Source organism: Lepidochelys kempii, chromosome 8 (assembly GCF_965140265.1).
Source record: "Lepidochelys kempii isolate rLepKem1 chromosome 8, rLepKem1.hap2, whole genome shotgun sequence".
NCBI classification, from domain to species: domain Eukaryota; kingdom Metazoa; phylum Chordata; order Testudines; family Cheloniidae; genus Lepidochelys; species Lepidochelys kempii.
Window position 1 is genome coordinate 86,937,532 of NC_133263.1, and position 23,620 is coordinate 86,961,151.

A 23,620-nucleotide genomic window follows, 5' to 3' on the forward strand; every position below is an offset into this window, starting at 1 on the left:
ACTACATCCCATAAACTATACATCCTTCCAGCTCTCCTCCTGATTGTAACAGTTACATTAAGCCAGTCAGGAAGCAAAAACAATACCATGACTTATGTGACCAATCACATCTAGCCAAAACAATTCAAATGTTAAATATAGATAATTAAATACTTACAGCACAATGGCTTATCAATCAACAGAGGGGGAAAAAGAGTAAATTCAAATAGCAGGTAAGGAAATAGCAAACTGATATCAGATATTCTGTGAGCAGAAAGCTAGGCTAAATTCAATGAGTAAAGTGTTTGCTGTGAATCATTCTCTTGCCTTTAGTACACAGTCTCTGGAACTCAAGCAGAAGCTTGGGAGTAGATTGCCTTTACCTTTGGTGCAGAAGGAATTGATTATGGTGGGCCGTTTGTAATTAACAGTATCTCCTGTTTATTGTGTCTGACACTAGCAAAGTTATAATTGCATTTCTTTCAGTCAGGCTACTTGAAACGAATTCAGCTGCTTTGTAAGTACTTATTATATAAAAATCTTTCTGGAATTGTTTTTAACATCCATTTCTCCATGGTAACTTAAATTGCAGCTATTGTTTTCTCCAACTACACATTCTGCCCTTACAGCATAAATGTTTTTAAGATCTTGATCTCTTACATCTTTAACTCTTCCTCCAGTACTGGAACATTTAGTAGGATAAGATATTGGGGTGCAGAGTGGAGAGTTAAATCTTTCACAGGAGGGCTCACAATCCAAAATCGCATGCTACCCAATATTGCAGGCTCTGTTTTACCATCATGTCTTTGACCAATGTTATAAACTATTGTAACAAAACATATGATTCTCAAAACTATGTCAAGGTCCTACAGACTGACAGTTGTGTAACTCCTCTCCCTCAAGAGGGAGATCGTTTTCAGCTCCTAATGCAGATAGTAGATACTCACTCTGAAGTTCCCAAGTGAGGAATTTGCTCCTTCTCTTGGTCCAAAGCTCAAGCTTGTTAATCTTCAGAGAACAATGCAAGGTTCTTTGTGACCTTTGGCAAACCTAAGTTATTGCCTTTTTTCTTCTTTCACTTTTCAGTAATATGTTGATGTTTTTATTCCTACATATGATGCACCCAGACATCACAGCCAGGAGCATACTACAAGCTATAAAAAACAATGACTCACAATTCCAAGTCACCAAGTCTTCTCCACCAATATTATTGCAAGAGCTTTGTTAAAGTGGCTTTCAGAAGTTTAACAAATTGGGGAATTGTACCTGGTATACTCAAAGATCTGGGTCTTGGAAGAAAGCATCAAAATATACCTAGCGGTAGAGCACGTGTGTTTAGATTCTTGGTCTTGGCATCACCTACAGAATCAGCTATCAGAGAATAAAATGAACTCGCAACATTAATATAGCCTTTAATTTGTCCAACCCCTAGTGCTAAATAGGAAATCAGTAATTAATGCCTCTTGTCCCTGAAGATTTCAGAATAGTTGTGGTGCTTGAGCATCAGAACGGCATCTCAGCCTTCAACAACAGCAGGACCAGAAGATGCATTATTAACATTTCTATTACTGTAGCACTAAGAGACCACACCAGGACTATAGCCAGTATTAAAAGACCATCAATTTCTTTCTAGTCAGTGAATCATATGTATAAGTTTGAAATTTTCTGATAGGAAGGCAGTATTTTGTGGAAAATATTTTCATTTGCTTTTTATAAAGGGAATTTTTGAAGGAAGCCACACTTTCCATGGGTCGGCCCTCACTGCAAGATTTATCAGAGCTATAAAAGGCAGGAGTCGGGGGGAGATCAGGGGAAGTTCTCTGACCATCTCAGAAAAATAGAAAGCCAAAAAGTTAATGGGAGCATTGCCACCCCCCAAACTCCCACTCCTTTCAAAAGATCTGCCTGATGCCTTCTCTTTGCAAAAGTGATGCCCCTTTGTCACCCCTAATTTCAAAAATTCTGTATCTGGGCCTCATGTTCCTTGTCAATGCATGGACTCCAAAATACATTTCATCTGAAAGGCAGCCCTTTCGACTAAATGGCCATGTCTTATCACCATGCCAGGCTTTTGGTTTCAGTAGTGACTCAGAGGAAAAGTACTACCTACTGACAGCACTTTGACAAACACCAGGAAGGTCTCACATCCACCTACTGAACCAATGTGATTCTGTTTAGTTACTAAGAACTGCAGGATCACAACAAAAGGCAGTGTGGCTGCTTAAGAACCAGTTTTGTTTATTGGTGAGCTATCACTCCCAACATGACAATCTGCTTTAACCAATAATGAGAATTCATTCACAGGAACATTTGCCACTTTTATGAGTGGTACTTCAGGAATGGTAGAACTGAAGGTGTCTACATAGTCACCGGTATAAAAAAACAAGCAAATTGAGTAATCCAAATACCTAATGTATTTGAATCTCTGAACACCTCTATGTTCAGAAACAATCAACCTTTTCCAAAATTTACTGGTTCACTTATACAAATATATTATACATTGTAGTGCTTTTATTGAAAAGTTTTGCAAGGTCTGGTTCAAGTGCTCTGGGCCTGCATTTTATTTTCATTGCCTTGCCCAGATGGAAAAGTCCTTCAGTTAGTACAAGGTAAATAAAGAAAAGAAGAAATATGTAGTGCTGTTTTCTGTTTTATTACCTGAAGGTTCTGTGGTACCTTGGTAGATTAAGTACTGATTTCATTACACTGCCATATCATAAACTGTGCTGACGCCAAAGTCACATACCTGCTTCACACAGTAAAAAATATATATATGGCCAAATAAAGCAGATGTTTTAGTTGTTCTGACTTGTTCTGCCTGTGTGTTTCCCAAGGGTCACTAGCCACACTTGTAGAGCATACTGGCATTGTCTGTACAGTCTAGGGACACGGGGCATGGATGTCATTTCAGTTCAGTAAATCAAAGCAATACAAATTATTTCAATAGCACCTTATGCTGAGGAATTTTAAGATGTTGCAGAGTTCCACTAAAATTAAATGGTCACCCATTCCGTTCAATTAACAATTCCGTATCTACCTCTTTAACCTCAATTTTTCATCCTATATCCACTCTCACATCTCCCTTTGAATGTCTCGCTCTCACTTCAAAATTAAAGGGGCCAAATTCTACTCTCCCACTGAGGCCAATGGTAAGGTGGCATACAAGTAACCAAAAAGTAGACTTTTGCCCAGTGGACCCAGAACACCCTCAATGATTAGCCAGTTTTTTTTAAGGGTTAAACATTATGGAACTCATTACATAATGACCTTCAAATGCTTCCATATTCTGCTTATTTAAGGACAAACTTCACTTTTTGAAAATATTAGTGGCTGCTCTATGGAGCACACACATGCCTGTCTAAAACAGCAACAGACCAACAGAAACGAGCAAAGAAAGATGTTGTAGAATTATCAAAATAATGATAATTTACATAGCACCTTAATTGTGCAGGGCATTGTTGAGTAGGTAAAAGATGCCAAACAAAATCCCTGCTTCAAAGATTTTATAATGTAGGCACAAGAAGAGACTATGCAGCACACTATTCACTGTATACCCGGTGAGATACCCACTCCTGGATAACTGGCTTAGCAACATGGGTGTAATCTAAGGGAACAGCAAGAAAGAAAATTAATGTAATTGAAATGGAATCATTATGAGGAATTAGAGGATTGGAAAGGCACTGACTTGCCCGTGCACCTCATAAGAATGAGAACTGCATTGGCAATGATTCCCATTTCCACAAGAGAATATGGGTAATGAGTACAATGAGCACTACTATGCATGCTGGTCACTCTAGTCTTTTGATGATTACTAAATGAAGCTTGTGATCCTTGCTGGGCATTCAGCAGTCTGATCCAGGAAAATACCTCCTATAATTGCTTGAGATGGATATTGACAATCTGCCAATATCACCCAATGAAAAAAACATAAGTAAGAGAAGCAATCACATTATGAACATCTGCAGGGAGTGTCTTGTTGCCTTTTGGTGTGAGCAGTGGGAGTCTGACATTAAGGGAGGAGTCTGGATGCAGCTTGTCCAAGCACCACCACTTAGGGACTCTCCCCTGCCCACACACCCTGTGTCCTGAGTGTACCAAAGCATAGCCAGTGAAAGACTTCTAAATTAAGGGGGCAAGGGGGAACCTGGATCACCCACTACTCTGGGTCCCAGACCAAGGACCCTGTAGATGGCAGCCATGTGCTGCATCCCCTCCAAGTCCTCAGTACATTTCTCTGGGCCACTTCCCCAAGGCCCCAGCACCTTCTTCACCCTTGCTTAAGGGCCTCAGCATGCCAGTCCTACCAGCCAGCCAGGAGCTCCCTCTCACTCCCCTGTTCCTGCCCAGCACTGCTCTGTCCAGGGTGCCATCTTTCCTCCACCTGCAAGGCACCCAGTTCTCCCTTCTTGAGCTCCCAGGAGTAACTGACCCTGCTCTACCCTGAAGCTCTTCTTATATGGGCCTGCTGATTGGCTGCTTCTCACAGCCCCTCTCCTATTGGCTGCCCCCCACGCAGCCTCCCTAGGGCTCTATTAACCCCTTACATCCCATTGTGGGGCAAATGCCCCATCACAGAGCTGGAAAGGCTGTGGTATTTGGGGCTCTTATCACTTAGAGGTATCAGAGTGGTAGCCGTGTTAGTCTGTATCAGCAAAAATAACGAGGAGTCCTTGTGGCATCTTAGAGACGAACAAATTTATTTGGGCATAAACTTTCGTGGGCTAGAACCCACTTCATCAGTTACCATTCCTGCTATAATCTTTCCTATCTGGTTCAAACCTAATATACCTGATTTTTAAATAATTATTCATTGGAAGGTCAGTAACAGTTAATACAAGTATCTATTTACCTTTTTAAATTTTTATTTAACATCTATCACTATGGACCGGTATGGACGTTGCAGTGTTTTTTGATAGCTTTATTATATTATATTTCTGTATTTTCAGGTTTGTCCCATCTTAATTCAAAAATAAAAGCAGCACTGAAACTGAAACAAAATTAGTTTTCCCATTTCTTCAGAACTAAAAAAACCCCCTCTCCATTCTTAGGTCAGATCATTGGGGTCACAAGATTACTGGCGAAATATATTAACAAGTGCCAAGGGCTTGATAAGTCCAAGAATATGTTAAAAATATAAATAGATCATAGAATATCTGGCTTGGAAGGGACCTCAGGAGGTCATCTAGTCCAACCCCCTGCTCAAAGCAGGACCAATCCCCAATTTCTGCCCCAGATCCCTAAATGGCCCCCTCAAGGACTGAACTCACAACCCTCTGTTTAGCAGGCCAATACTCAAACCATTGAGCTATCCCTCCCCCAGTGTTATCTGACACACTGATGAACTATGCACTGCATACCTGAAAAACATTTGCCTAAACAAAGGCATTCAACTGAAAGCTGAAGACTATAAAATCAAATTCTACTCTCTTGCTACAGCAGAGAGAACACAAACAGTCACCATGAATCACAAATCTATTTAATCACCAATGAAGATACAAAATAACTCTTAGCTCCTCTCTTTTATTCATAGTACAGGGTAACAGCAGCTTTAAGCTGTCCACCACCGCATTTACAGTGGGGTAAAAATAGAAACACTCAAGATAGTGAGCCAATCATTCCATTTGGTATCTGGGCAAAATCAATTTTAAATCAGCAGATAGTCTGACAATTTAGGATGTCCAGCGGATGTTCCAGCCTGGTATTACTTTATTTATTCTAGCTTTTTTAATATAACTGTATCAATATAAGAAAAACAAACCTTCATTCATGAAATTCTGCAGCTGTTCCACCTTAAAGAACCAAACCTATACAACTAATGGAAGAGGGGAAAGTAGTTGGGATAAAGTTTTCCTTCAGACATGGTATTAGATACATGGATGGGGCTGGATCTTCAGCAGGTGTACACTGACATAGTTTCTTCAGAGTCAATGGAGCAATGGGTGATTTAAAATAGTGAAGGATGGGACCAATGGTATTAAATCCACAGTCATACCAGAATGACCATCTATGCTGCAGAAATGCAGAGTATTTCACAACTCCGAACAGTCACCAAATCCAGTACTCAGCACCTGGTGCCAGTAACTGGGCAGGAGTGGTCCAAGAGGGAGGAATCCTAGGCCCCAGAGCAACAACAAATATATCCTGAAGTCACTATTTCAGCCTAAGGGAAGAAGTAAGCTCTCCTAATCCAGGTATGCATGCTCTGCAGGGAGAATTGGTGTAGCAGCTGACCCTCCAGTCCCACTCTCTCCCCATAGCCAAAAAGACTCTGTGTGCAGTGGTGCAGACACCTCCTGTGGAGATGAAACCCATGCTGCTTACCCTTTACAGGGATTTCTGAAATCCTGTCCCTCCTGTTGCTTCTAACACCCACAGTGCCCACTGGGGTGAGGGTGGGCGAAGAGGTTTCAATTGATTTAATTAACAATGTAAACTATAGAACTTCTCATACACAAAAAAGCCTTGAGGCTAATCTAATATGGTCAAAGAGCAATGTACATAGGATGGAGCAAACCATGAAACTACAGCGGGGTGTGTCATAAATATAAAGGGAAGGGTAAACCTCTTTGAAATCCCTCCTGGCCAGGGGAAAGCTCCTCTCACCTGTAAAGGGTTAAGAAGCTAAAGGTAACCTCGCTGGCACCTGACCAAAATGACCAATGAGGAGACAAGATACTTTCAAAAGCTGGGAGGAGGGAGAGAAACAAAGGGTCTGTGTCTGTCTGTATGCTGGTTTCTGCCAGGGATAGACCAGGAATGGAGCCTTAGAACTTTTAGTAAGTAATCTAGCTAGGTATGTGTTAGATTATGATTTCTTTAAATGGCTGAGAAAAGAATTGTGCTGAATAGAATAACTATTTCTGTCTGTGGATCTTTTTTGTAACTTAAGGTTTTGCCTAGAGGGGTTCTCTATGTTTTTGAATCTAATTACCCTGTAAGATATCTACCATCCTGATTTTACAGGGGGGATTTCTTTATTTCTATTTACTTCTATTTTTTATTAAAAGTCTTCTTGTAAAACACTGAATGCTTTTTCATTGTTCTCAGATCCAAGGGTTTGGGTCTGTGGTCACCTATGCAAATTGGTGAGGCTTTTTATCCAACATTTCCCAGGAAAGGGGGGGTGCAAGTGTTGGGAGGATTGTTCATTGTTCTTAAGATCCAAGGGTCTGGGTCTGTAGTCACCTAGGCAAATTGGTGAGGCTTTTTACCAAACCTTGTCCAGGAAGTGGGGTGCAAGGTTTTGGGAAATATTTTGGGGGGAAGGACGTGTCCAAACAGCTCTTCCCCAGTAACCAATATTAGTTTGGTGGTGGTAGCGGCCAGTCCAAGGATAACGGGTGTAATATTTTGTACCTTGGGGAAGTTTTGACCTAAGCTGGTAAAGATAAGCTTAGGAGGTTTTTCATGCAGGTCCCCACATCTGTACCCTAGAGTTCAGAGTGGGGGAGGAACCTTGACAGGGCGTTTTTTTAATTTTTTCGCCAAGCATTGATTCACGGGAAAAATATATTTCTGCATGAAGCTATTCAACCCAAATTAATGGAGGTGAGTTTGAATAGTTTTGGCCAAATAAAAAAAATGAATCAAAATAATTTATTTATTTTGACATTTTCTCCTTTTCATTAATAAAGGAACATTTCATTTAGAAATTTAACTACATATGTTAAGGGTAAAAAAAAAAATGTAACGAAACAAAAGAAAAAGTGTTTCAGGTCGAACAAAACGTTTGGTTTAGCTTAAATTTCTTTCTGTTTTTCGTTTCAGCAAGAAATACCCAAAAGTTTCAATTTCAGTTCAATCCAAAACTAAATTTATTTCAGTTCAGCCACCAAACCAAAAACCAAAAAAAAAAAAAATTAGTTATTTGCTCAGTTCTATATTAAACTATTGAATTGAGACCATCAAGTCAGTACTATAAGAAATTCTTTTTACTGCTTAAAGAATGAGACTGGCACATTTACCAAGGCAAAACCACTAACAAGACCAAAGAAAAAAAATCTCCAAAATAGACTGTTTTGTTGCGTATGTTCATTAAATAAACATGCATATAAATCAAGATTCTAGGAAGCAAGGAACCATTGCTGAAGACAAGGAATAAGATGATGAAATGTTTTAAATACCTCATTTCAAGCATGGCAATAAAGCAAGTATTATCCTTACAAAATGTACTTCTCTCACTTTATTTAAGTGCATTCATTCATTTATTGCATAGTGCGGAAAGGAATGTTATTATCAATGTAAGGGAAGCAGGGATGGAGAGAAGTCAATGAAATATTGAACTAATATACTAAATGGACTCAACACTGCACTAAATTACTATGTAGAGAACCATGCCAATAACTGTAAGATGTTAGAGATAAGCTGACTGGAATCAGTACTCTATGCTTTTCCTGAGTCTCTCATTTTGGCTGTTTCCCCAACTACCTTTCCTTAAAACTTCATTGTCTTTTGCTCGTCTTAATTTACAGAATATTCAGCAGCGGATGCAGGGAAAAATATTAATGTACTTTTAGTTTTTACAGCAAAAGGTGATGTGCTGCTCTGTTCCCTTATTAAGGGCAGAATGATCCCACATGATGCTCTCTGTTGCTGAAAGAACGAAGAGTACTTGTGGCATCTTAGAGACTTAGAGACTCTAAGGTGCCAAAAGGACTCCTCGTTCTTTTTGCGGATACAAACTAACACGGCTGCCCCTCTGAAATCTGTTGCTCGTCACCTTACAGGGAGCACTCAGCAAGTAACGGGTATTACTGGGGACTGTTTGACAATGGGTACATTATATCCATCTCAAGCAGCAGTCTCTTTTTCAATTCACTGTATATACACACACAGGTAGGTGAGAAAGGATGTTCGCACGGACAAGTAGATAGGAGAGCCAAACTCTATTCTTAACCCTTCCACAGACTTCCTATGTGACCTTGTACTCAGTGCTTTTGGAGCCGTACATCACTTAACAGTACAGGTGCTTGCAAATTTTTGGATGAAGTTTTGTTGTTGGAATGAGAACATATGAATTTCGCAAAACTTCCTATGGGAAAGGGTTTTTTCAAGTCCAGAATGGCATTTCTGGTCAGAGAGTGAAAGAAAGAGACCCTCACCCCAGAATAGAGAATAGTCCCGTTCCACACTGGGATGAAACTGAACCCTTTCAACACTTTTCATGAAAAAAAAGAACCCAGAAAGTCACTAGCCCAGTCACTGCTAGGGCACTCATTGGAGAAGTGAGAAACCCAGGTTCAAATCTCTGCTCTGCCCGAGTTGAATTAGGTACCTGAACCTGTGCCTCCTACATCCCAGCAAAGTGCCCTAGCCATCTGATTATTCTGGGGTAGGGCTCTCTCAATTTCTCTCCTTTCTATGTATAATTAAATACTCATTAGGATGGGGAGAAAGATTCTATATCCTGGTGGTTGGGCACTTACCTGGGATATAGCAGACCCAAGGACTTGAACCTGGATCTCCCACTTCCCACAAGAGTGCCCTAATCATGTGGCTGCTCTGTCTTGTGCGGGCTCTCATTTTTCATGAAAAATGTTGACAGTTCTCCATTTCAGTCCAATGCAGAACAGGGATAATTTCAAAATCTCAAATTTTTGCAGGACAGGAAAACAGTTTTCCACTGAGCTCTACTTAACAGCTCTGTGCCTCAGTTTCTCTATTTGTAAAAATGGAGATACCTGCCTTATAGGGGTGTTGTGAGGCTTACTTCACTAAAAGAAATCCAAACATGTTAAAGAATGGAAATGAACAGTAAAAACACCCAAATGAACAACCTTAACAATCCTGCTTGTAATGACAACATGCAATAAACGTAAAATTTTGATAAGTACATAATGGTGTTTGCAGTTATAAATTAAATGGATTTTTAAAGACACATTAAGGGGTTTTTTTCAGTTGTTTTTTTTCTTCCTGGCATCACTACAGTGTGAGTTAAGGTGGTTTGTGTGCCCTAATTGCATTTCCATAACTAAACATGTTTGAATTTCTTTTAAGCTTAACCTTAGCTCTGAATTTCCTGATAGTAATGCTTGTTTAGGGATAATTACAACCTCCCTATAAGCAGCAAAGAGTCCTGTGGCACCTTATAGACTAACAGACGTATTGGAGCATAGCTTAGTTAGTTAGCATAGGTTAGTTCAATCAGGGAGGATGAAAAGCAGTTTCTCCTTCCTTGGTTTTCACACCTCAACTGCTAGAAGAGGGCCTCATCCTCCCTGATTGAGCTAACCTCATCGTCCCTAGCCTGATTCTTGCTTGCATATTTATACCTGCCTCTGGAAATTTCCACTACATGCATCCGACGAAGTGGGCGTTCACCCATGAAAGCTTATGCTCCAATATGTCTGTTAGTCTATAAGGTGCCACAGGACTCTTTGCCACTTTTCAAGATCCAGACTAACATGGCTACCCTTCTGAACCTCCGTATAATATTTTTACTCTTCAGTTACTCTCAACATTAATGGCAGATTTATGTAGTTTTTATCTGGGAGTTTCCTTGTTTTTCTACATATTAAAAATTTCATAGATGAACACTTGACAGGAAACTTAAAGAGAACATCACTATATGATATTTATGATTTGAAGATACGTAGTAGCAAACTTTAGACTATTGTGTTATTTTAATTTTTAGGGCCAAAGTCATCAGCACTCTAGGAATTAAGTCAAACTCCCCCTAGCTGAGTTGATAGTAGATCCTAACAACACAGGGAGCTAACAGTTTGGCTTCACTCCTATTTTACAATTGGCTGTAGCAGCCATTTTGAAAGAGGGCACCTTTGCTGAAAGCTGTTGTGGCTTCAGTCCCTTTCAAAACAATGGGAGAATGCATCAATTTTGAAAGATGACAGATTTTATATAATATTCGCTATTGAAAAGAATTACTAATCAAATGTCAAAAAATGAAACATTCGTTCTTAAAAATACACAAAACATGTAGCATACAGATAGGTTTTCAATTAGTTACTATATGGGAAGTTTGAAAGTCTTTGTGTTATTTTGTTCATGAGATCATTCAGGACAACAAATAGTCTGACACCAGGTACTACATTTCTTAAACCATCTATTTTTACCTTAATTATAACTTAAATTAATAAACAGATTTACTTGTAAATTTCAGTAAATTGCTCAGAGGAAGTACTTACATATGTACTTCCAATATAGTCATTGAATTCCTGCCTTACATGCAAAATTCATCACAACTTTAAAATATGGAACTGCCAGTAGTGTTCCTTTAATATTGTCACCCCTCTGCCAACAAATAGCAGTTGTCAGGTACTTGCAGGTAGGTTTGCTGTTAGAAGAGAAATCAGTGAGAGAGCCTGAGAATATTATTTGTGTAACTTATTTTATGGACACCAATCCTAGAACAGAGGTGCTCACAAATGGCGCGAAGACAATCCCTTCATTCAGGGATCTCAGTCCAAACACCAGTAGTTGGTTCTGAGGGTGCAACTGGACTTCAAGAATTGATTCTAGTCAGAAAGATTAAGGCAGATCAAACTCTCTTGCTGCTGATCACAGCTCCCCCAAAGAAACCTCAATAGAAAAAACAACAATACATGATTTGTTTCAAAACTAAAACTTGTTCACATATTAAGGAAAACAGCTTGTCAGACTATGTGTAACGGCATCATTTGGTGACTCCTCCATGTTGTGTGCACACACACACAATGTATATATTATTATTTTCTGAGTTTGATTTTTAAAGAGAGAGGGCTTGAGTCTCTTTTACCCTGAGGCCCCTTTACATTGTTCTAGCAGTGTAGATAGATGAGACTTTAAAGTGGGGTAACTGTAATATAAAGTGTAAATTAGAATCAAGCCCTCAGGTAATTAAGGCAAAAGAAATGCATGCAGTAGTATGCCAATGGCCAAAATCGTGATGTCCTTCTGTATTATGATGATTATAAATGCATGAAATATTGTACCTCTATTGAGCCATCCTGAGACAGAACAATAATTATATTCAGTAATGCTTCATTTTATAATGTAATTTGTTTCCCTCTCTTGTGAATAAGCCTAATGACAAACATAATGCACTTTGAAAAATAGCAGTAGCATTTCTAATGGCATGTCAGACAGCCAATTTTCTAAATGAATTGGATCATACTGGCCTCTAATATACAATAGATCTGCTTACACAATAAAATATGCATATTATCCCTTTGTTACTGGGACAGGTTTTGGTTGGATTTTTTTGTTTAGTTGGACTCAGAAAATATGAATGAGAAAATCATGGAGTTCAATCACCTCTTAGAACTTTTTTCAGAGTAGCAGCCATGTTAGTCTGTATTCGCAAAAAGAAAAGGAGGACTGGTGGCACCTTAGAGACTCATCAATTTATTTGAGCATAAGCTTTCGTGAGCTATAGCTCACTTCATCCCATGCATCTGATGAAGTGAGCTGTAGCTCACGAAAGCTTATGCTCAAATAAATTGGTTAGTCTATAAGGTGCCACTAATCCTCCTTTTCTCTTAGAACTTGTGTGGTTATCGGTGTCATAAGTAATATGGGTCATATTGTGTCATCAGTTTCTCTCCCTTGGAGTAATGAATAATGATCAGTGGCCCAATATGGCCTCATGTGGGGAACAGACTAATAAAATGGAATTGAATATTTTATAATTATCCAGCAATGGATTAAATAATAAAAAATGATAAACTCATGTAATTAATGCCATTGTGCCCTTGCAGGGGTTATATATGCTTTTCAAAGGAAATGTAGAGAATCAGCAGGAGTCAGGATGTGGGATTACTGAGTATTGACTAAACTCATGACTGCAATGCAGTAAAGAAAGGTTATTTAAAGCTTCAAAACAGTTGCTGCAGGTTTAAGAAGAATTTTCTCCAGATCCAGACTAGAGAAGGGTTTATACAAAAGAGATAAAAAAGTTACATAGTTCTGAGGATATGAGACACCATGCTTGCAAATGACACAAGATTATTTGTTAGTCAGCATTAGAATGTGAAGGACATCAGAAGGACACAGTAAAGCCAGATGAATAGTCAACACTGTGGCAGCTGAAATGATTTGTCAATAAAACCAAGATAATACATGTTGGAAGGAATAATACGAACTATTCATACATTTTCCTGGGTTCTAGTCTTTTCCTGAGTGCCCACGGTTAGTCACTAGTCATTCAGTTCTAGTCACCCCACCTTCACAAGATCATAGAAACAGATGGGTCCACAGATGGGCATGCAAAGGATTAACAGAATAGTGATACTGCACATGAGGAGAGACTGAAAAGAACAGGACTGTTTAATTTAGAGAGGAACTGCATAAGCAGGAACATGAGAACTTTTTAGAAAAACCTTTTTTGTGGGCGGGGACGGGACAAAGGGAGGGACCAAAAACAGCATTTGGACAAAAATGGAAGTCTGAGAAAATATCCATTTTTGTGAAAATATACACATTTTCACTGAAAAACAGGCAACTGTAAATATTATATTTTTAGCAACAAAACCAAATTCTTTTCTTCTTTTTGACAAAAACCTAAAAAAAAAATGGACAAAAACAACAAACAAAAATCTTCATTTTCATCAAAACTTTTTTCAGGACAAAAATTATTTTCAAACTAGCTTGATTATGAGTCCATGGCTTCCTTCCCTCTTGCACACCAGGTTGGTTGTGCTGCAAAGGGCACTGGCAACATCTGTTCTACATGTGCAGCCATGGGAGCCTCTTTCCAAATTCTTTTCCTTGACACCTTCCAAAGATGTTTGGCTGGTGCACCTTGTCCTCTCCATAACCCAGCAACTTCTTGTGAGAGTCAGAACTGAGCCCTTACAATGGAGGATGTAATTGAAATAATCCCCCTTTAGTCCTGCTTTCCCCCAAATCACCACTGTTTGGATTTTATCTGATGGCTCTTTTACATACTTATTAAAATTATCTGAAGACTCTACAAAGCTCTGCTGTGTATCAATATGAGACACAACACAACAGTCTTGAAGAAAGTGTATATGCAGCAGTGATGAGCCAAGCAGTTTCAGGTTAACTTCATACCGTAACAAGGTCTATAGTCTCTCATTAACTCAATACATAACCCTGCTGCAGACAGAGTGGAGGCATGAAAGATCATCTTTATTCAAAGTCATTTCTCGGAAAGGACCTTATGTTTCCAATAGACGGTAAAATTTCATGTCTAAGTGATATGTTGGTTTTATATACAAGTTATTTGTTTCAAGGACCTGCTTAGCTTGAACTCTCCTTCGCCCCAAGTGTACTTCTCCTGGCCATACTGCACTGTTTGTGAATAATAATCACCAGGCTATTCATCCACCTTGTGTTTATTTTTCATGGCATTTTTATGGCTTTTGATCCAAGTCTTCTGTTATTTTGGCAGAATGGTCCTTTCCACTTAGTGACACTAGTTAATATCATCATCACCCAAGGATGTGTTCTGTGTATAAAATACCCAGTCCTCCCCAAGTCACAAAGGCTCCTGGATCCTCTCTTTGTAGATTTAAATGGTGTTGATATTTCTGGTGATAAATTATTAATTTTCTGATGAAGATACCTCAGTGATTTTATTGCAGATCAAGAAACATGTAAATTGAGAGAAGCTTGGATTATTAAAAAAGTAAATCACACCCTTGAGGGATTTAAATCATAACATATTTAATCTTGGTTTAGAAAACGAAAGTTGAAAAATCTCAAGAAGGGAACTGAAAATGAGTTCTAAAATTAGTTCTATGACAAAATGCATTATATATTCCTTTCTCTTCATTCCACTTGATTGTATTCTATGCATTTATGAGATTACATATATACACACACACAAACTTTTATATATATATATATATATATATATATATATATATATATATATATATATATATATATATATGACATTAACATATTAATAAATTAGGTACTGCATTCATGATGTCAATATCTTAATTTATATTTTCAGTGCAATGCAACAAAAAGATGAAATAACAGTTGCAAATTTATTAATACAAATGTTTGGATCTTAAATTTACAAGCTCTGAATTATATTAAGGTTTTCTTCAATGTGTGCCTTCTTAATTAAATGCACATAAAATGATTTAATGTGATTACGGTATTTTTTTTAGATATATAACTTCAGTACTATCACATTTCAGCCTTACTAAAAAGTATAAAACCACAAGTCACAGGTATATGAATGTTATTTTCATCAAATATTGTTCCCAGTCCTTTGGATCTGTCTGCATCTGATATCATGCTTTTTCTCAGTCTGTTAGCACTTGGACATCTGAAGAAAGAATATGAAAGTACATTAAAGGCAATACAGTCCTAAAGATGTTGGGTTATACTATTGTACTGTGTCCTTAAAAAGCCACATTTGACTAAACTGAAGTTGAGTTAGTGTAATTCAAAGTTGTATGTTTTCCCATCAATGCAAAAAGACCTTTACATTAAATTAGAAACATTTTTAGCATTTCAACAGCTACTTTAACAATCGCTCACGCTGTTTTAGATTGAATCATTACTGTATTTTCCATACCCCTACTTCTAAGAGGAATCTTACCTTTCATTTATTGTTCAGTATATTAACAAGAAGGTCTATACACAGACTGATGCTAACAGTAGTGAAGCCTTCCAGAAAAGAGGTCTGCTTGAAAATGAGATAAAGAGAAACAGCATTAGATGTAGGTCTCTAATCATCTGTAATATGAGCACTCATTCATTGTTGGAAGCTAAAATAAAACCCAAGACAAAAATCAGTGAGTTAAAACTACCTAAAATGTCTAATATTTCATAATCACAGAGCCTGACTGTCCTTTCACTTACACCAGTGTAAGTCAGGAGTAACTCCAATGAAACCAACAAAGTTACAGCGAGAAAGTGAGAAAGAACCGGGACCCTCTCATTTTTAGCAATAAAAAAATTGAGAAGTGTAGGTCAGTTATATGGTTGGCTTGTCATTTATCCCCTTTTTTTTCTATTCTTTTTCCCTCCCTCAGAAAAAAGATTTGTTCTTCCTCAAAATTAATGGCACTGGAAAACATAGTCCTTTATCCACAGAACCTCTACAGCATGGGTAGCAATGCTACAGCTTCATATTGCATCTCTCTCATCACCGTGTCTCAGCCCAGACTTGGGGGTGAGCATCTCTAGGGGTAGGAGATTATTCCATATCAACTGAATGTTTGTCCTTGCTCACTCAGCAAGAATGCCAAGAAGGGTGTCAATTGTGTAATAAATAATAGTAATTTGCTCTTCTATGGTGGTGTGCCTGTCCCCCTTCTAAAGCCACAGACACTAAATCTTTCTCCAGACCTCCTTTCCCCTATGTCTGTAACAGGTGTCCTGGTTTTGCTCTTTGAAACTCTAGTTACCCTTCATAGAAGGGAAAAGCTCTGTCTCATATTACCAACCACCTGAGATGTTCTGCATTACTTTGCACTTATACTACCATAAAAGTTTTGGGATGGCAGCAACCACTTTTAATAGATCTCTTTATTATATGTATATCACAGTGCCTACTGGCCACAGCTAAGCTCAGTGCTAAGTACTGTACAAAATCTCTTTGTAGGAAACAAAGAAAGTTTACTGCTGATCTGCACTATTGTGTTGCTTTATATAGCTCAGTCTATTTAGCTCTAAACTTAATATAACTGTCAAGGTTCCTCCCCCACTCTGAACGCTAGGGTACAGATGTGGGGACCTGCATGAAAACCTCCTAAGCTTATCTTTACTAGCTTAGGTCAAAACTTCCCCAAGGTACAAAATATTCCACCCTTTGTCCTTGGATTAGCCGCTACCACCACCAAACTAATACTGGTTACTGGGGAAGAGCTGTTTGGAAACGTCTTTCCCCCCAAATACTTCCCAAAACCTTGCACGCCACTTCCTGGACAAGGTTTGGTAAAAAGCCTCACCAATTTGCCTAGGTGAATACAGACCCAGACCCTTGGATCTTAAGAACAATGAACAATCCTCCCAACACTTGCACCCCCCCTTTCCGGGGAAATGTTGGATAAAAAGCCTCACCAATTTGCATAGGTGACCACAGACCCAAACCCTTGGATCTGAGAACAATGAAAAAAGCATTCAGTTTTCTTACAAGAAGACTTTTAATAAAAATAGAAGTAAATAGAAATAAAGAAATCCCCCCTGTAAAAACAGGATGGTAGATATCTTACAGGGTAATTAGATTCAAAAACATAGAGAACCCCTCTAGGCAAAACCTTCAGTTACAAAAAAGATCCACAGACAGAAATAGTTATTCTATTCAGCACAATTCTTTTCTCAGCCATTTAAAGAAATCATAATCTAACACATACCTAACTAGATTACTTACTAAAAGTTCTAAGACTCCATTCCTGGTCTATCCCCGGCAAAAACCAGTATAAGACAGACACACAGACCCTTTGTTTCTCTCCCTCCTCCCAGCTTTTGAAAGGATCTTGTCTCCTCATTGGTCATTTTGGTCAGGTGCCAGCAAGGTTACCTTTAGCTTCTTAACCCTTTACAGGTGAGAGGAGTTTTCCTCTGGCCAAGAGGGATTTCAAAGGGGTTTACCCTTCCCTTTATATTTATGACAACTTGTATATGGCCGTGAGGTTAAGGGGCCATTGCAGTTGGTGAAGCAGCAATGGGAGGGATTTACACCTTCTCCAGGAACTAACATTCTGGACTTTGTAACCAACCTACAAAACACCCTCCGAAACTCTTTAGCCCTTGCTAGAGAAAACTTACAGGATGCTCAAAAAGAGCAAAAAGCCTGGTATGATAAACATGCCAGAGAGCGTTCCTTCAAAGTAGGAGACCAGGTCATGGTCTTAAAGGCGCTCCAGGCCCATAAAATGGAAGCATCGTGGGAAGGGCCATTCACGGTCCAGGAGCGCCTGGGAGCTGTTAATTATCTCATAGCATTCCCCACCTCCAACTGAAAGCCTAAGGTGTACCATATTAATTCTCTAAAGCCCTTTTATTCCAGAGAATTAAAGGTTTGTCAGTTTACAGCCCAGGGAGGAGACGACGCTGAGTGGCCTGAAGGTGTCTACTACGAAGGGAAAAGTGCTGGTGGTGTGGAAGAGGTGAACCTCTCCATGACCCTTGGGCGTATGCAGTGACAGCAGATCAAGGAGCTGTGCACTAGGTACACACCAACGTTCTCAGCCACCCCAGGACTGACTGAACGGGCATACCACTCCATTGACACAGGTAATGCTCGCCCAATTAGGGTCCAACCTTACCGGGTATCTCCTCAAGCTAAAACTGCTATAGAACGGGAGATCCAGGATATGTTACAGATGGGTGTAATCCGCCCCTCTGGAAGTGCATGGGCATCTCCAGTGGTTTTAGTTCCCAAACCAGATGGGGAAATACGTTTTTGCATGGACTACTGTAAGCTAAATGCTGTGACTCGCCCAGACAACTATCCAATGCCACGCACAGATGAACTATTAGAGAAACTGGAACGGGCCCAGTTCCTCTCTACCTTGGACTTAACCAAGGGGTACTGGCAGGTACCGCTAGATGAATCTGCCAAGGAAAGGTCAGCCTTCACCACACATCTCGGGCTGTATGAATTTAATGTACTCCCTTTTGGGCTGCGAAATGCACCCGCCACCTTCCAAAGACTTGTAGATGGTCTCCTAGCGGGATTAGGAGAATATGCAGTCGCCTACCTTGACAATGTGGCCATAATGCAGACCACCTGGAACATCTACAAAAAGTCCTTGAGCGCATAAGGGAGGCAGGACTAACTGTTAAGTCTAAGAAGTGTCAAATAGGCCTAAACAGAGTGACTTACCTTGGACACCAAGTGGGTCAAGGAACTATCAGCCCCCTACAGGCCAAAGTGGATGCTATCCAAAAGTGGCCTGTCCCAAAGTCAAAGAAACTGGTTCAATCCTTCTTAGGCTTGGCCGGTTATTACAGACGATTTGTACCGCAATACAGCCAAATCGCCGCCCCACTGACAGACCTAACCAAACAGAAACAGCCAAATGCTGTTCAGTGGACCGACAAGTGTCAGAAGGCCTTTAACAAGCTTAAAGCGACACTCATGTCTGACACTGTACTAAGGGCCCCAGACTTTGACAAACCGTTCCTAGTAACCACAGATGCGACCCCCTATTTCTTTGCTTAACGCACCACTGAAAAGCACTCAGATACTACAGTGATGAGCACAGTATAAAAACCCACATGTAGTTTGTCCAAGGAGGCATAAGGCATCCAAACTACAACTCTCTTGAGGTACCAGTATTTCTCAATCAAAATGTTCAGTTTTCAGCTGAATTTTTTTGGGGGTTGCCAAAAAGTCAGAATTTTACCATGGGAATTAAAAATGCTATTTTCTGACTAGCTCTAAACTATAATGTAGCTGGAAAGTCCTGAAATCTGTGAAAAAGGCACTGTATGTAAGGAATGACAGGAAAACAGCTTTATAAAAATCAGTAAATCTTTTAATGCAAACTTCTTCATGGAACCAAACTTTGAAAAGTCTTTAGGCCCACTTTTCTCTCACAAGTCATTAGGGTTGCACTGATCAACTGTGAGAGAGGGAAGAAATAGGCTGTAGTTGTCTTATCAACATATGTAGAATCGGTGGGCATGTGACTACATTCTGAGAAGGGATCATTTTTGAAGGGATCATTACTCCAATTCCCTTTTGCCATATCCTGCAGCACCAGAGCCTGAGACCCTTCCACTCCACTGTGGACCTTTGCTAAGATGTCAGTCTTCACAAACTCAGTGACATCAGACATCACCTGGACTTTAATTTCTACTGGAAGGGATGTTCCTCATTTGGGAAGGAAGGTCATTGTCTAGGATTTAAGTTGGGGGAGGAGAGGACAAATTATATTGGGACGTTTCTGAAGATATTCCAGTGTCCAGAACTATTGTCTGGTGAGATTCAGCCAGTTTTAAACACTGATACTGAAGGTTGTTTTAGTCAAGCTACAGGAACATAGACCTTCTGCTCCCAAGTCAATCCCTTCCTGTCACAGGCAACCACGTCATATGATCCCATTCATAAATTTATCAAGCTCCATCTTTAAAATAGTTAGATTGTTTGCCCCCACTACTCCTCGTGGAAGCTTGTTCCAGAACCTCAGTCTTCTGATCGTTAGAAAGTTTCTTCTAATTTCAAGCCTAAATTTATTCTTGGTCAGTTTACACTAACCACAATGTGAAGGTTAGCATATCACCCCCAGCCTTTTTGGAGGCTTGTTGGGAATCTGAACCTGGGATCTCACACCCAAAGTGAGATTCATACCCTGTAGACCAAGAAACCATTTTCAATATTTCACTTTTATAAAAGCAAAGTATTGTGTCAGCACGAACCATGTGCAATACTGATGATGGAAAACAGTGAACTAAAGAGTTGTTTAAAAATCTGTAAGGTTTTTCACACTGGTAGCAAGCCAGGCTCTGTTCTCATAAAAGTCCTGCCAAGATATGCAATATATAATACTCTAAGCTTCCAGAAATTTAAAATACACTTCAGACTCCAAATCTGTCACAGCCTAAATACTTCACATACCTAGTGTGATGAAAAGGAAAGAACTGTTCTTTCTGGTAGCCCTTAGAATCAAAAACTCCCACAGGCTTATTTACATGATAGAGGCTTGGATAGCATGGGCCAATCATGGATAAAGGCAAAGAGCACATATTTGAAGGACAAAATAATCAGATCTTATGCATGTGATGGTCATTGCAGTGGTTATTAACTCTGGATTTTCAATTATTTATTTTGAAATTAAACACAGCAAACAAAGTTTTAATTGCTTAGTAACCTAGATAAGGAGTGAAATCTGCAGGTATTCCTTATTGTTGTGACTGGAGCTTTAGCAGGCAGTCTCTAACCCTCGTGAATGGTCACTCTCCTGATGTCCCCAATTGCTGTGTGTTTTGCATATGCCATTAGGGTAATTTGACTCCTAATCTCCAGTTGGGTGTCATGTGGGGACTGGCTTTCTTCCAGGCAGCAGCAACACTCTGGGTACTGTGGAGAGTGCAGGGAGAGTTCTGCTAGGGGCTAGGACTCTTGCCTGGAGTGAGTTCTCACAAATCTTAATTTCTCCCTGCTGGAAATACTCCCAAGCTGCCATCCTCCTGTGCCCCTCTCCCCTTCTGCTGGTTCTTGGCTATTCTTTCAAGCCCGGAAAGAGCAGACAAGAGGTAGAACAGAATCTAAGGGTGGAGGAAGGGACCTACAAAGCCCAGAGGTGAAATGGGCCTGCCAAGCACTGCAAGAGAGAGACAGGGAGAGTGAAAGAGGCTGAGGAAATGAAAGTGAGTCATCTAGTTCTTATTGTGCTGAGGGGGAATGGAAGGTTTGGTGCAGTCGTTTATTTTCTTTCCTCACTTCCCTCATAAATATATTACCCATGTTCTGTTAAACATTTATAAAGTTAGTGCTGAATTGTCTCTGCAGTGCCAGACCTTGGTCAAACAGACCTCTAAACAAGGCAGGATTTGTCACTTCCTTTGCACACTCAAAGCAGCCGGGGATAAGTAAGTAACACTAACTGCAGCTGTAACCCTTAATGTGTGAGTGGTCTCCAAGCTCATTCACGCCCTAAGGCCAGCCTTGTATCAGTCTTAACATTAAATTGATGGGAGAGGGAGCCTCACTGGGCCCTGTCTTACCTTAACAGAAATGTAAAAGTATATGATATAGCCCAGGGGTCTCAAACACTCGGCCAGCCCGCGGAGTTATTTCTTGTGACCTGCCATAGGTGCCGACTCCACTGGCAGCCAAGCTCCCCTCTCCCCAAGCGCACCACATCCCCGCTCCTCCGCCTACCTCCCAGCACTTCCCGCCACCAAACAGCTGTTTGGTGGTGCTTAGGACTTTCCAGGAGGGAGGGGAGAGGAGCGGGGATGAGGCACACTCTTGGGAGGAGCAGGGATTTGGGGAAGGGGTTGAAATAGGGGCAGGGAGGGGGGCGGAGTTGGGGTGGGGACTTTGGGGAAGGGGTGGGAAGAGGTGAGGCACGGGTGAGACCTCATGGACTCGATGAGCAGTCTGAGGTATGAAGTTCAGCATGTGTGATTCTTTGCTGTGAGTAGTTGGGAAGAATGTTTGTTAAAAGTGGCCACATATTTTGTATGAATAGTTACTTTCAAAAGTTCCTGCCATTACAGCTATGTTGATAGACTGTTAGTGTAGATCATCATCAGTGTTACTGACCACATAAGGAATAGTTACAGATGTTTATATTTTATTAAAACCCCTCTTCACATTACAGTTTTTAAAAAGTTAATACATTGACTTTTAATAGGATACTATATTACTTTTCATTTTTGACTATACTTTTGTATTGTTGTAGGAAAAGGTTTCAGTGATGCAGCCCTCGGGCCAATGTACTAGTCCTCATGTAGCCCTCGTGGTGATTTGAATTTGAGATCCTGATATGGGCCCATCAATGGGCTAAATACTACTTTTAGTTCCACCTGTGTCAATGTAAAGTAAAACCATTAAAATAATAATATTACTCTGAATTTACACTGGTGTTTCATGAGCATCTATGTACAAAGTGGGTCTCAGGTTAGGGCCATAATGTGATCTCAATTACTCTAATGTAAATCCAAATAATTCAATTTAAGTGGATGGAGTTATTTTGTACACTGATGGAGCTCAGATCAGAATTTGGACATTACACATCAAGGAATGGGGTATATTCACTTGTAAGCAGCAACAACAATCAGAAATGCCTTCTTTGGTCATTTTGGTTTATTTTATTAAGTGAGATTGGCATCCATGTGCTAAATTTTTATGGGAAGGCACAGAGAGTTTTGAGTGAAGTTTCCACTCACAACTTCCTCTCAGTTTGACTTTCTGAAGCTCAGTGTTAAATGGTGGCATAAATTGCACAGCAGTCGTGTTGCTTGAAAATTTTGCATTGAAACAGTTTGAAGTAAAATTGGGTTTTTTACTAAAATGTTTTCACATAAAGCATCTGCTTTCCATGGAAACTCACACTTTTGGCAAAAGCTTCTCTCTCATTGGGCACCCGCCTTCCTTGGTGGCCCAAGAATACTTAGAATTAGTCTCTGAACTTCCGGTAATAGCAGCAGCCTAAAAAAACATGGATAGTCAGCAAAATATGGCAGATCAAAGATATCTACATATATATTAAAGGGCATTCTTACAATCCTCTTCTCGCAGTCTCCTAAAGTTATTCATTCAGTTGAAAACACAAGTAGGAGGCCCTTCCATACTCACGCATGGAAAGATGAAGTTGTGGCAACCAGGAAATATTACCAACACCCCAATCAAATTTGGCACAAGCCACATGTGGGTGCTGAATCTCTCCAAGGCAGCAGACCCAAAGCAACATTTACAACCTCAGCAACTAAAGCTGTAGTATTCTTTGCTGTGTAGCACCCATAAGTATGCATTAAAATAACACAAGTTCATCCACAGCAATCTTCATTTGATTATCTGTTGAGCAAGTTCCTTTACACAATGCTTTATTAGAGAACCTAGCAAAACTACTTACTCTACTTCTGAGAGGTTTCAGAGTAGCAGTCGTGTTAGTCTGTATCTGCAAAAAGAAAATGAGTACTTGTGGCACCTTAGAGACTAACAAATTTATTTGAGCATAAGCTTTCGTGAGCTACAGCTCACTTCATCGGATGCATTTAGTGGAAAATACAGTGGGGAGATTTTATAAACACAGAGAAC

At 39.8% G+C, this 23,620-nt stretch overlaps 1 long non-coding RNA gene across 1 annotated transcript; it reads right to left on the bottom strand.

Annotated features, from left to right (window-relative positions):
* Window positions 1–15,094: 15,094 nt before the first annotated feature.
* Window positions 15,095–22,989, bottom strand: LOC140916580 (uncharacterized). Its single transcript, XR_012160557.1, has 3 exons — window positions 22,914–22,989; window positions 15,500–15,583; window positions 15,095–15,223 (listed from the first exon to the last, which is right to left on the bottom strand). It is a non-coding gene; the product is annotated as an uncharacterized lncRNA (long non-coding RNA).
* Between the last annotated feature and the right edge of the window lie 631 nt (window positions 22,990–23,620).